Here is a 12,558-nt window from a genome sequence, read left to right as displayed (position 1 = left end):
CGATATAGCTTAAAGGGAACATTACCAAAAGATCTTAGAACATATTTTTGTTAGCTGGGGTGAATATTTTCTCTATTATTTACTATAATTCATTCTGCAGTCAAGTCATTACTTTGCCTAAACATGCATAGACTCCACTCACAGATTCCCTTCAAGTTCAAAAACAACAAGCATTTCGCACTCAATGACACCTTCTACATCTAAACATACTAAATATCTAGTGACTTACTCAATGCATTAGAAAAGAAAACCTGATTAAACCAGTAACTGATTAGTCCACTCAGAGACTTGTGCAATATTGCATGTGGCCCTGCTAATGGTTCTAACCTTTGTTGTAGCTTTAATGATCAGCATTTAACTGGAGGCCTGCAGGCTGGAAACATGTTCTCTGGGAACTAATCAATACACGGCATGGTTCACTTGACTGCTAGACATTAATCAGCGGCATACAGCCAAACACAAACACTATATAATGGAGATATACATTTAATACCTACATCAGCTGTCTTGCTAGACAACTGGGCATGTGTTTCCAGGTACTGGGATTCTTCCTCTGTCTGTTTTACACATCCTCCCGCATCCCCTCAGCTCCCACGAGTGATCATTTCTGCCTAATTTAACCTGCTACAGAGACGGTAGCTGCTGAAACATTTAGCTTACTTAGAACAGAGAGAGAGAGAGAGAGAGAGAGAGAGAGAGAGAGAGAGAGAGAAAATTATGGTGGGAAAAGTGAGAATTAGAGATGAATGAAAGGACAGAATACAAAGCAACACAAGTTTCAGGAACAATGAGGTGATTTAAAACTTTTTGATTAAAGTACTACAAAAATCAAGAACCCTCAAGCTGTTTCAAACCTGTATGACCTTGTATGGACCTTGTATGGAATCAATGCTAATAAAGAACTATTAATTTTAAAGAACCATTATAAAAGAACCGTAACTTCCAAGGAATATTTCCATTCTATAAGAAGGTTCTTCATAGTTGAGAAGAGTTCGTTAGATTTTTTAAATGTTCTTTACACTAAGAAAAAATGGTTCACTGAAAGGTTCTTGAGGGAACCAAAAATGATTATTCTGTGTGTGCACAAAAAAAAAAAAAAAAAAAAAAAATCCTTATTAAACCTAATTAAAGGAACTTTATTTTTGTGTGTGGAAAGTTTTCATGGATGTGAATGGTTCTCCATGGAACCATCAGTGTGGCTGTCAAGCTGAAAAATGTCTAAAAAATAAAAAGCACCATAGAAGTAGTCCATACCACTTGTGCACTATACCAATCGATTTGAAGCCATATGAAGCTTTGTGGGAGAAACAGACCAACAACACAAGACCCTCACTGAAAAACGCACCAAGTGCTGTATCTGAATCAGTTTCATCTTCAGCAAGTGTGTTTCTCGTTCATTTCCCTGGTGGCTCTGAACCAGCTGGGGGTAAAACACACAAAGAGTTCATGCACTTGTAAGTTCATGATCTCTGAACACTTTCCAAACATGTCAGAGGTGTTTTGGAAATAACTGGGCTGAGCGATCTCCTGTGGTTTCCAACCAAAAATGATACAAGACAGCTGTTTAGTGTTTGAGGCTGCACTGCATGTGGAAAAACATCAACATCTCATTCATCTTTATAATAATCTTCTTTAAAAATCATAGATTTTTTTTAAACTCAACAATCAAAAATCAGCTGCTGTAGAGTGTCTAATCAGGCCATAAACAGGTTAATACGTTTCACTTCTAATGCACAATATGCCCAGAGCTCTTATTGTATTTCAGATGAATCTCTCAGAAATATAATTTCCTTCACCGAAATTGCAGTGGAATGATAATTAATAACACGGCCATCTGACAAAGCCCTACAATCTAATCTTCGGGAGATCAGCAGAATGAATGGGAAACCAATTAATAGCACTCAATGGAGTCAGCATTTCCTTTGGTTTGTGGCAGGGTAGAATACAATTTCTGAATATTTTCACTCTTAGAACAGAGAAGAAACACAGAAAGTTACTGTAACCAAATCTCTTCCAAAATAAGATATGAGTGTACAAATAACTTCCTTTAAACACAATGTAATGAAGAAATGAATATACATACATACTGTACCTTAAAACAGCATTTTAAATTATGATATACTGTTATTATGTTATTGTCAGACTCTGTCCCCTGTCTTGTGTACGTTCCTGCTCCCTAATTGTTTGATTTGTTAAAGGTGTCTCTTTATTAGTTGTCCTCCTCACCTGTCTGCTCCTCTTTATCTGCCCTATTTAGTCCTAGCCCATTCTGTTCTCCCTTGTCTGCTGTTATATGTCAACCTGTGTTTGTCTCCTGTGGTCTATGGAAATAAAAGTAAAGTTATAGCATTCTCCAGCGTCTGCTCATCTGTTCCTTCCTGCCTGAGAGTAAGCGTGACAGAACAGCAGACCAAAAACATGAAGACAAGAGCTGAGGACCGGCTGTGTGGGTTGTGGCAAAGTGGTCGGACTTTGGAGAGAGATGCGGTGGAATTCCTCGAGCTTTCCAACAGTGTGAGCTGGCATGACTCGACACTAGGTGCCTGCTTTTCTGTTGGGGCTGGATGAGACAATCTGCTGTGATTTCCCTATATATATATATATATATGAGTTTCCTTTGATCGAGTTAGTTAATCTTGTCCTGTATTTGAATGGTTCGGATTTCGAAGTGGAAGCAATCCAGGCAGATCTCAAGTCTCCTCATCCAGCCTTCGTGACTCCCCAGCTCACCCCACAACGGGAATCCCCACATACCTCTACAATGGCTCGGAGAGTAAGCGTGACAGTTATACTGTATTAGTAAATGTTGTTGTTGGGGTTTTTTTATTTTTTTTTCTCTTCTGGTTTATACATCTAATTTTACATATCCTCTAATACATGAAATAAAATTGTTTTAGTACAAGGACAATTTAGTACAAAGCCAAGTATTTAATTCGGGAAACAACATATCTTTATAATGCAATGCTTAAATTATTATTATTTATTTTTTTCTCACACTTTCGCATTTGGGAGTCCTTGGCATCAAATAGTTGGAAAACCATATCAATATACTTACTAATACAGTTTAGTATTTATCTTTTTTAATTCAGGAACAGAAACGGGCTTCTATATATATCAGTCAAATTAATTATTATTTATTCTTGACTAATGAATAACGCCATTAACTACTCCATTGAGATATATTCCACCCCTACAAAAGCTTTGACTGAATTTTAACCATGTTCTTAAAAAAACTAAAACTATCTGATTTTTTAAAACTGAAAAATAATTTACAGCTAAAAAGAAACAAACAAAAGCACAAGAAATGACTAAAACATAAAATAAAACTAAACCTAAAAAATAAAAGCTAATTCAGAAAGTTAATAAATACTTTAATGGTCTATAAATAATACTATAATAACACTATATATCACAAATGTGTTATCTAGACTTATTTTAACAAGCATTTTGAAGTGCAAATCTTGCAACGTTAATGAGATTACACTGATGTCCTTCATAAATTAAACAACAGCAGAAAATAAATCTTAAAAACATTTTGTTTTACAAAATAAAAAATAAAAAGAATCATGTTAAAAAATTATTGCATTTAATAAAATTCTTAATATATTAAAGTAACACGTTGATTTGATAGAACTAAAAATAAAATAAATCAACTGTGTTCCAGAGGTGTAAAATGGGATATGGATATATATATACATAATTAGTGATCCCTGGGAAGTATTTGAACATGTAGGTAACAGTTCAGAAATGGCATAGCATTATATAGGCAATAACATTGCAAAGCAAGTACAATTTTACTGAAGTATATTGAAAAAGTTCCTGTTAAATGCTTGTGCCATATACTCATAGTAAAATGGATGAAATCACCTTGACACCACTTAAGTCATCGCAAAAAAGGCTCAGAGAAATTCTAGCATCATTTGTTTGCAGACAAAATGTATTTTCAAGTATTGCTAAAGTGTTCAAATACTTGAACATTGGGTCATCGCTTTGTGCTTTATTTAGAAAGGTGAAAAGATATATATATATTAAAAAAAAAGCAGAAAAATATTGTATTTTATGTACAAGGGTTTTATTGAAGCTGACCTGGCACTCTTGATGTGCAATGGTCTGTGAAGGAGCCATCGCTTCAGAAGTGGCTGTACTTTTAAGCATATTAGTTCAAGGAGTGTAGAGATGACTCCAAAGACCTGCAGGGAACAAACAGTACTGAAAGGATATAGACTTTTCTTTAGCTGGTGGTTTAAAAGCATCAGGAGTTCTAAACTTTTTGAACATGCATGAATATAGAAAACAACCTATCCTACAAAATAGTTACATGAGTTATGTTAAACTCCAACTACTACTTCAGAAAAGTCTGTAAAATAGATCTGAGTACTGGATCTGCATCAACAGACTATGGAAGATTGTCAGACGAATAAATAAATAAATAAATGTCATTGCAATGTTTTATCTCAATTCAGTTTTGTTGTTGTTTTTTTTTTTTTTTTTAAACTTACGACTGTTAATAATAAAATCTGAATTCTGACTATCTTTCCTTCAGTTGCCAGGTTATATCTCCCAATTCAGATTTTTTTTTTCTTAAAATTGCAAGTCTATATTTCGCAATTCAGGCTTTTCTTAAAATCTTTTTAAAATATTTTTTTAAATTCTTAAAAAGTGTTTAACTATGACAAATCTGAGTTTATATCTGAGTCAGAATTGTGAGATAAACTTGTGAGATAAAAACTTCCCTTTTTATCCCATTGTGGAAACAAGCTTCCATAACAGATAGACACCTCAGAAACCATTGTCGATTCTTTGCTTAATTGCATGAGTCACTTTTTTTTTTTCTCGCAATTCTGGTAATTATTTAATCATTTGAAATCTAGCAGTCACGGCTACCACAGACTCGATGCTAATCTGTAGCCAGAAATATCCGTACAATTAGAGTCAGGGGAGCAGATACAGAGAGAGAAGACCTTGGAAGAGACAGCAATTAAAGGACAGAGAGAGAGAAATGACAGAGATGAAACTAAATGAGCAGTTTTAGACCTGTGGGGCACTAGACTGCTGTAACTCCTAATGAGCAAATCTCATTTGAGAGTCATGTGAACTCTTTATTCTTGGAATGTATGGACATAAAGTAAATAGGCAGGGATAAAATATATCACAGTATAAAAGAGGAGAGCGAACAGATGGATGGAATGCTTTTTAGGGACCATGTTCCTTCCTGTTTTTTTTTTTTTTTTTTTTTTTACTTGCTGTGACAATGTTTAATGGGACATTTTTTTTTGGGGGGGGGGGGGCGCAATGCTAATTATAGTACATAATCAACTAGATTTTTATATTTTCTTGGACGAAAAAAAAAAGTGATGCCTACCCTGCTGGCACTTGATGCTAAGGTGTTTGCCAGAGTGTTGCTATACGGTTTTTAGGGCATTCTGGGGATTTTTTGGGGAGGTATCTTACTGGGCTGAGTTTAAAGACCCAGCCTTTAAGTCTTTATGGGCCACCTTTCACCTGGCATTAACATGCATTTCATATCCGGATAGTATGATGGTTTGTATTTACATATAAGCCTCCTACACTCTTCAAATCTGCATTTGACCTTGAACCACAAAACCAGTCATAAGGGTCAATTTTTTTTTAATTAAGATTTATACATCATCTGAAAGCTGAAAAAATATGCTTTTCATTGATGTATGGTTTGTTTGATATGACAATATTTGGTTGAGATACAACAATTAAAAAATCTAAAAATTGAGAAAATCACCTAAGTTGTCCAAATGAAGTTCTTAGCAATGCATATTACTAATCAAAAATTACGTTTTGATATACGTATTTACGGTAGGAAATTTACAAAATATATTCATGGAACATGATCTTTACTTAATTTTCTAATGATAGATAGATAGATAGATAGATAGATAGATAGATAGATAGATAGATAGATAGATAGATAGATAGATAGATAATACAAATTAAAATAACGGCTTTTTATTTGAATATAATTCAAAACGTTACTTATTCATGTGATGCAAAGCTGAATTTCAGCTTCATTACTCCAGTCTTTAGTGTCACATGATCCTTAAGAAATTATTCAAATATCTAAGAAACATTTCTTATTATCAGTGCTGAAAACAGATACTTCTCCTGTATTCTTTGATGAATTTAAAGTTCAAAAAAAATTTTGTAACAATGTAAAAGTCTGTCTGTAAAAGTGCTGTCACTTTTAATGAATTTAATTAATCCTTGCTAAGTTAAAATAAACAAAATTAAAATAATTCTTTAAAAATATAATTTCTTTTGTAACAAGATAAAGGTCTTTAATGCCACTTTTGGTCCATTTAATACATCCTTGCTTAAAGGGGTCATATGATGCTGCTAAAAAGAACATTATTTTGTGTATTTGGTGTAATGAAATGTGTTTATGTGGTTTAAAGGAGCATTGCGTAGGTTCTGAAATTTCTAACCGTTACTGACACCAGTGGCCGTTAGAGGAACTGCAGCCAGTCTCATGCTCGTTCTCAGTGCGCACGCTCTCTCTTTTTGCCACACTAGATACGTTTTTTTTGTTTTTTTTTTTTAACTTACGAGGAGTGTCCGTGGGTGTCTGAATTGTGCTGCCGGAGGCTGGTCGCTTCTTTCCATCCACAGAGTCCATCTGAAAACACTATTGCCGCTGCTTACTATAATGGCTGGCGTGCCGTACGGTTGTAAGCCCAAGTAGACGAGAACGCGCATGACGTCACATTTTGTGAATTTTCGCGCCAATTCGGGCCCGACTCCTCCACACACAATTGAGCCTACAGGCTGATAGAGGCAACCGTGGTGGACAGTCGAGGTGTCATTCTTTTTTTTACATCATGGTTGGCTCATACATGTACAAATGAAAACTCTATCTTAAAGATTTTTTTAAGTAAAAACCTCCACATAGCTCCTTTAAGGTAAAAAAAAAAAAAAAAACACATTATTTTCCACATACTGTACATTATTGTTTCTCCTCTATGTCCCGCCTTCTGAAACGCTTTGATTTTTATAAGGCTCATCTATCTCAAAAGCGAGGTGTGCTGTAATTGGCCAGCTATCCAGTGCATTGTGATTGGCCGAATACCTCAAGCGTGAGACTGAAATGTTATGCCTCTTAACCTCTTATTGTGAAGCCTTGTCCGGCCGGAGAGATGAGACATAAACATAAAACCCATTAAAAACGTGATATAAACATGATTTCTTGTCGTGTTATCTTTTGGAAGGCAAAAACAAAGTAGTTTCGCTTTCTCAACGAAACAGCATCACACTCCATGTGAGTCTAGAGTGAGCCGCAGCCGGCTTGAGTGAGCAGAGGCAGGTGGCTTGAGAACGGTGCGGCAGGTGGATTCTACGACGGAGCGTACTTTGGTCTTGCAGCAACCACATGTGACGACCCCGGGCTGGACGCTGCTTTGTCCACGGTAAAAGCTAATTCAGCGATCGACAGTGCAAAGTTGATGTATTTCCTCGGCGACCAGCACGGATCAGCTCCAGGCATGACGAAGCAGATATCGTCCTCTTTTGGAAGGCCAAACAAAGTAGTTTCGCTTTCACAGTGAAACACACAGCATCTATATGACATGGCGGCGGCAGCGGCAACAACAATACTACAACGAGAGTATATGGTACGCATTCTTTCCTTGCGTGAACATCTGGGTGGCGTTATGCAAATATTTCCACATACTGACGTAGAGATGTGGGGGCATGTTCAAACGAGGTGTTTTAGGAGGGCGTGGACGAGTCTCAACTTCTATAAAGAATATCTCTTTGGATTTGAGACTTTAGTCTTTGGAACTTTACAGATCTTCTTTATTCACCAAGAGCTTGTAAAACTCCAAAGAGAAAGGAAAAATTGAAATCGCATCATATGACCCCTTTAATAAATTATTCATTTAAAGGAGCTGTATGTAAGAAATCTATTTCAATTAATCATAAAATGGCCCTGATGTGTCACTAGACATTAAGAAATCATGTTCATTTCAAATACTTATATCACTGACAACAGTAGTCCGGCCAGGATATTGTCATTTAAAAAGTGGACTTGCAGCCCTCAACTGATGTTGATGTTGTCATTTTGTGTTTTGGCCTGACGCGCCTCCCTCCACCTATCTACCAATCACGAAGTCAGTAGTGTTTCGGGATCCGTGTTGCCAGCTTTGCTGTAACCTACCCTAACTCCAGTCAGATAAAAAAATGTCTAATGTTACTAAATCAAAAAGACCTCATTATAATTCAGAAATTCGTCGTGACAAAGTCCGAAATAAAAACCAGAATTTGTATTGGAGATGCTTTTGAAAGATGGAGACGGCTGAAAAAAAACGGAGAAGAATTTGAACACAGACGCCAACGTTGCTAATTTTCTCCTGGACAGGTAAGGATTCATCTATGCTTGGGACAGTCGAACAAAGTTATGCATGTTTGTGCATATATTCATGACAGTCGAACAAAGTTATGCATGTTTGTGCAAAGTAACATAACGTTAGCTGACATGGACGTACTGTGTACGTCTGTTCGTCACTTGCCATTGGAAGCTCATTGAAGCAGCCTACGTTTCTGCTGAATCCTGCAGCTCATCTGGCAACCTCGAGTCAGGGGGTATGGGGAGGGGATACACCGCTCTACAGTATTTTTATAGTGATTGCAGTACCAGTTTAGGCCACAATCCTACATACGGCTCCTTTAAATTTTCTTTCTGAACTCATCCCAGGGGTTTGTTCAAACCCTTAACCCCAAGTATGAGAAACTGTAATAGTGATTTTCCCAATAGTGCACGGATCATGTACTGTTTGCTCCTTGAGTTCACCGAAAATCCTTCAGAGGACCAAGATAAACACTGTATTAGCTGGAATGAGTTTTCTTTAGGATAATGTGATCAGTTAATTGCACCTCTTGTGAGCTCAAGCAAACGTTACATCATTGATTTTCAATGACAGCAGGGTGGATCCGGGGCTCAATAGCATCATTTTGATGGTAGGGAGTAATTGTAAATTAGAATGGGACATTATCATGTTAATTTAATGAGACCTGGCCAGCAATTGTCGGGAATCTCCTGTGGTGATCATGGAAATTAAGTTAATACGTCTATCCGGGCTGCCTGACGTTCAGACGAGCGGCTTGATTTATTTCTAATTTGTTTCACAACAGGAGAAAAAGACAAAATCTCAGTCAAGACTTATTGTTTGGCTGTAGATGTGGGTCAAACTGAAACCGATTATGTTGATTGGAGCACAGGGGCCGCTGATGGGGAATAAATGAGAGCTGGTCAGAGGGTAAAATGAGGGAGAAATTAAGTCGGCGTCTGATTTTCATGCTGTGAAGGTTGCAAAATTCTACTGTGGACTTTTCATTAACATAATTCCCATGGCTAATGAAAAAAATATTACTGCTGTCAAGTGTAATTTGTTGTATCCTGGTGTTCACTTTGGTGAACCAGATTTGGAACTGGAATCTGAACTGAAACGACAAGAAAAAAAAGAGACTATATTGCAATTCAGAAGAATTCATTCTAGGTTGTTTTTCCATCCTTGTCCACAAATATTTTTATAATATCTGTCTGTCTGTCTGTCGGTCTATCTATCTATCCATCCATCCATTCAACTGTCCATCTCTCCATCCATTCATCTGTCCATCTCTCCATCCATTTATCAATCCATCCTTCTTTCTATCCATCTATCATCCATCCATCTGTCATCTCTTTTATCTGTCTCTCTCTCTATACATTAATCCATCTATCTGGCTTATAAACCTTCAAACTTTATGGCTTTTTCAGGTTTTATGAAGAAAACATTTAACGTTTATCTTGACAATCTTTGCTTTTTTTGTAAAAAGTGGAGTCATGTGGCTTTGAATTCCAATTCATTTTATGCACTTCCTTTTAAATTCAAATGACAATTTGGCATCTTGTTTGTTACTGCAATCCAAATTCAGCAATTTAATTTACATTTAAATTAAGTTCTGAATGGTTCACAACCCTGTTGAATGTTGTTTAGAGACAATGTATTTGTAAATATAACTTGGTTGTTTTTAGAATCTATTTTTTCATCTCATTTTACTTATTTTTTCACTCTGTAGATGGTCTCTAATTCTTCTAAATAAAGTCATGAGCAATTTTGCATTACGTATGACAGACGTAGCCAATTACCTTAAGCAAATCAGAGCAGATAATGAACCACGCTCGGTAACGGTTGTAGGGTGCTGAGGAGCTGGGCTCTGATTGGCTGCGGTCTCCGAAGGCTTCTTCATCAGCCGAGTTGACTCCAGGTTGTCTTGTTAATCGGAAATACACTAATTGCAAGTTCTGAGAGGAAGGACGATAAATCAGGAAAGTGTTTCACGCACATCAGACACCTGACAAGACGAGAAACGCAACGATGATCACAGGAAACACATTTTTCCACTGATTAAATAACTGTTTGCTTAGCAGCAGATGTGATACGTCAGCACATTGTCCTCGACCTTTGCGGCTCCTGTCGGTGCTGATAAATATTAGTAAACTGTGTGGGAGTGTCCTGACATATTTGTCAGTTTGTGGGAATGCAGCATGTCCGATAAATAAGAATTGACTCATCGCCTCATTAGTCATTGATTAAATATATGAATAGAGTGACGAGACTGTTTATCACCCAGACAGCATGCTGCTTTCTCGTTTCTGAAGTTCAATCATTATTGATTTACATGCTCATGAAAGCAAAACTCAAGTTAACAAGAAAATGAATGCAAGGACCTATGGGACTGTATATTATGACTTTTTTGTTATGTTTATCATGTAATGTGCCATGTTTTATATGTATTGTTTCTGATTTCAGTTTTTTTTTTAATTATTAAAATATATTTATTATTTGATCATAACTCAAATAATCAATGTTTAAATTCAATTTTTAATAAAAATACTTTATTATTATTATTATCATTCTTTATACTTTAAATGTTGATATCACAGTCATTAAAGGGACTTTATTAGATGTAATTATTTAAAAAAAAGATAATAAAATAAAAATTTAATTAAATAAAAATAATTATTATTATTTGATCATAAAAATTCAAATAAACAATGGTTAAATTAAATTTTTAATAAAAATATACTTTATTATTATTTGTTCTTTATACTTTAAATGTTGATATCACAGTCATTAAAGGGACTTTATTAGATGTAATTATTTAAAAAAAAGATAATTATATAAAAATATAATTATAATTATTTGATCATAAAAGTTATATAAACAATGGTTAAATTAAATATTTAATAAAAATATACTTTATTACTATTTTAGTTATTTATACTTTAAATGTTGATATCACAGTAATTAAAGGGACCCTATTAGATGTAATGAATAAAATACAATAATACAAAATAAAATATTTTTTTTAAATATAATTTACAATTACTTTTGTATTTACAACTGTGATTGCTCACTTTTTTATTTATTTTCTCTCTAGGCATTTTCGCAAAATTATTTTCCAAGTCATGAAAACAACACAACACATCAAATATTTTTTTAAATATATATATATATATATATATATATATATATATATATATATATATATATATATATATATATATTATATATATATATATATATATATATATATATATATATATAGTAGTTATAACTAAAATAATAACTTATTCATAATATCACTATTGTTATCATTATTGTTATTAATATTAAATCTATTTAAAAAAAATTAAGACATAAAATAAAAGGGGGGGAACTACTTTTTTTACTGCATTTTATGAAGAAATTACCTTGTGAATGACATATTTGAGGTAGCTACAAGATTACATAAAAGAGTTGACATACAATTCTTTGACTACAAGCTTAAAATATATTTAAGAATATTCAGTATCATTAAAAAATGAATTGCTCAAAGGAGACAATAAATGCGGGAATTGTACTTTTCTGCACTACACATGTTCAGCAACGGGTAGATGTCAACAATACACCCTAAAACACTGCAATCACTGCTTCAGGGCTCATGTTCAAACCGTCTCTCAGCATCTGTAGCTATGGCCGTCACAGTCAGTCTTTTTAATTGACACTTGTTGCGTGTATAAAAAGATCTAAATTGCTTCCCTTGAGATGCTGCCAAAGATGGATGATATCACTCTTACAATTATTAATTTCATTCGCTGATTTTCCCCATCAGTCAGCTTGTAGGTAATTACTGTAGCTTCATGTCCCGTTGAGAGAAAGTGCAAATCAGTTTTAAAAAAAAAATCAGCTGCAAATGAGACAGCTGTCTGTTTCTGCATGCATTTATACCATCTCACTCACCGACACAAGCACACAGGAGAACGTTTCTCATTTCACAGTGAATTTGCCACATCAATGCAAGCTTCAGAGAGGTCAGAAAAGACTGAACAACCATGATAAGAAAGACAGAGGCCAGAAACAGGCCATATGCAGTCATGTATAAACCCAATGCATACTACATACAACTGTGTCTAAACTAAAATTATGTGGTAACACTTTACAATAAGGTCTCATTTGTTATTAACGAATATGAACTAACAGTGAACAAAATATTTTTTACAGCATTTTA

The sequence above is a fragment of the Cyprinus carpio genome, chromosome B24 (assembly GCF_018340385.1).
Source record: "Cyprinus carpio isolate SPL01 chromosome B24, ASM1834038v1, whole genome shotgun sequence".
NCBI classification, from domain to species: Eukaryota; Metazoa; Chordata; class Actinopteri; order Cypriniformes; family Cyprinidae; genus Cyprinus; species Cyprinus carpio.
This window is presented reverse-complemented; position numbering follows the sequence as displayed.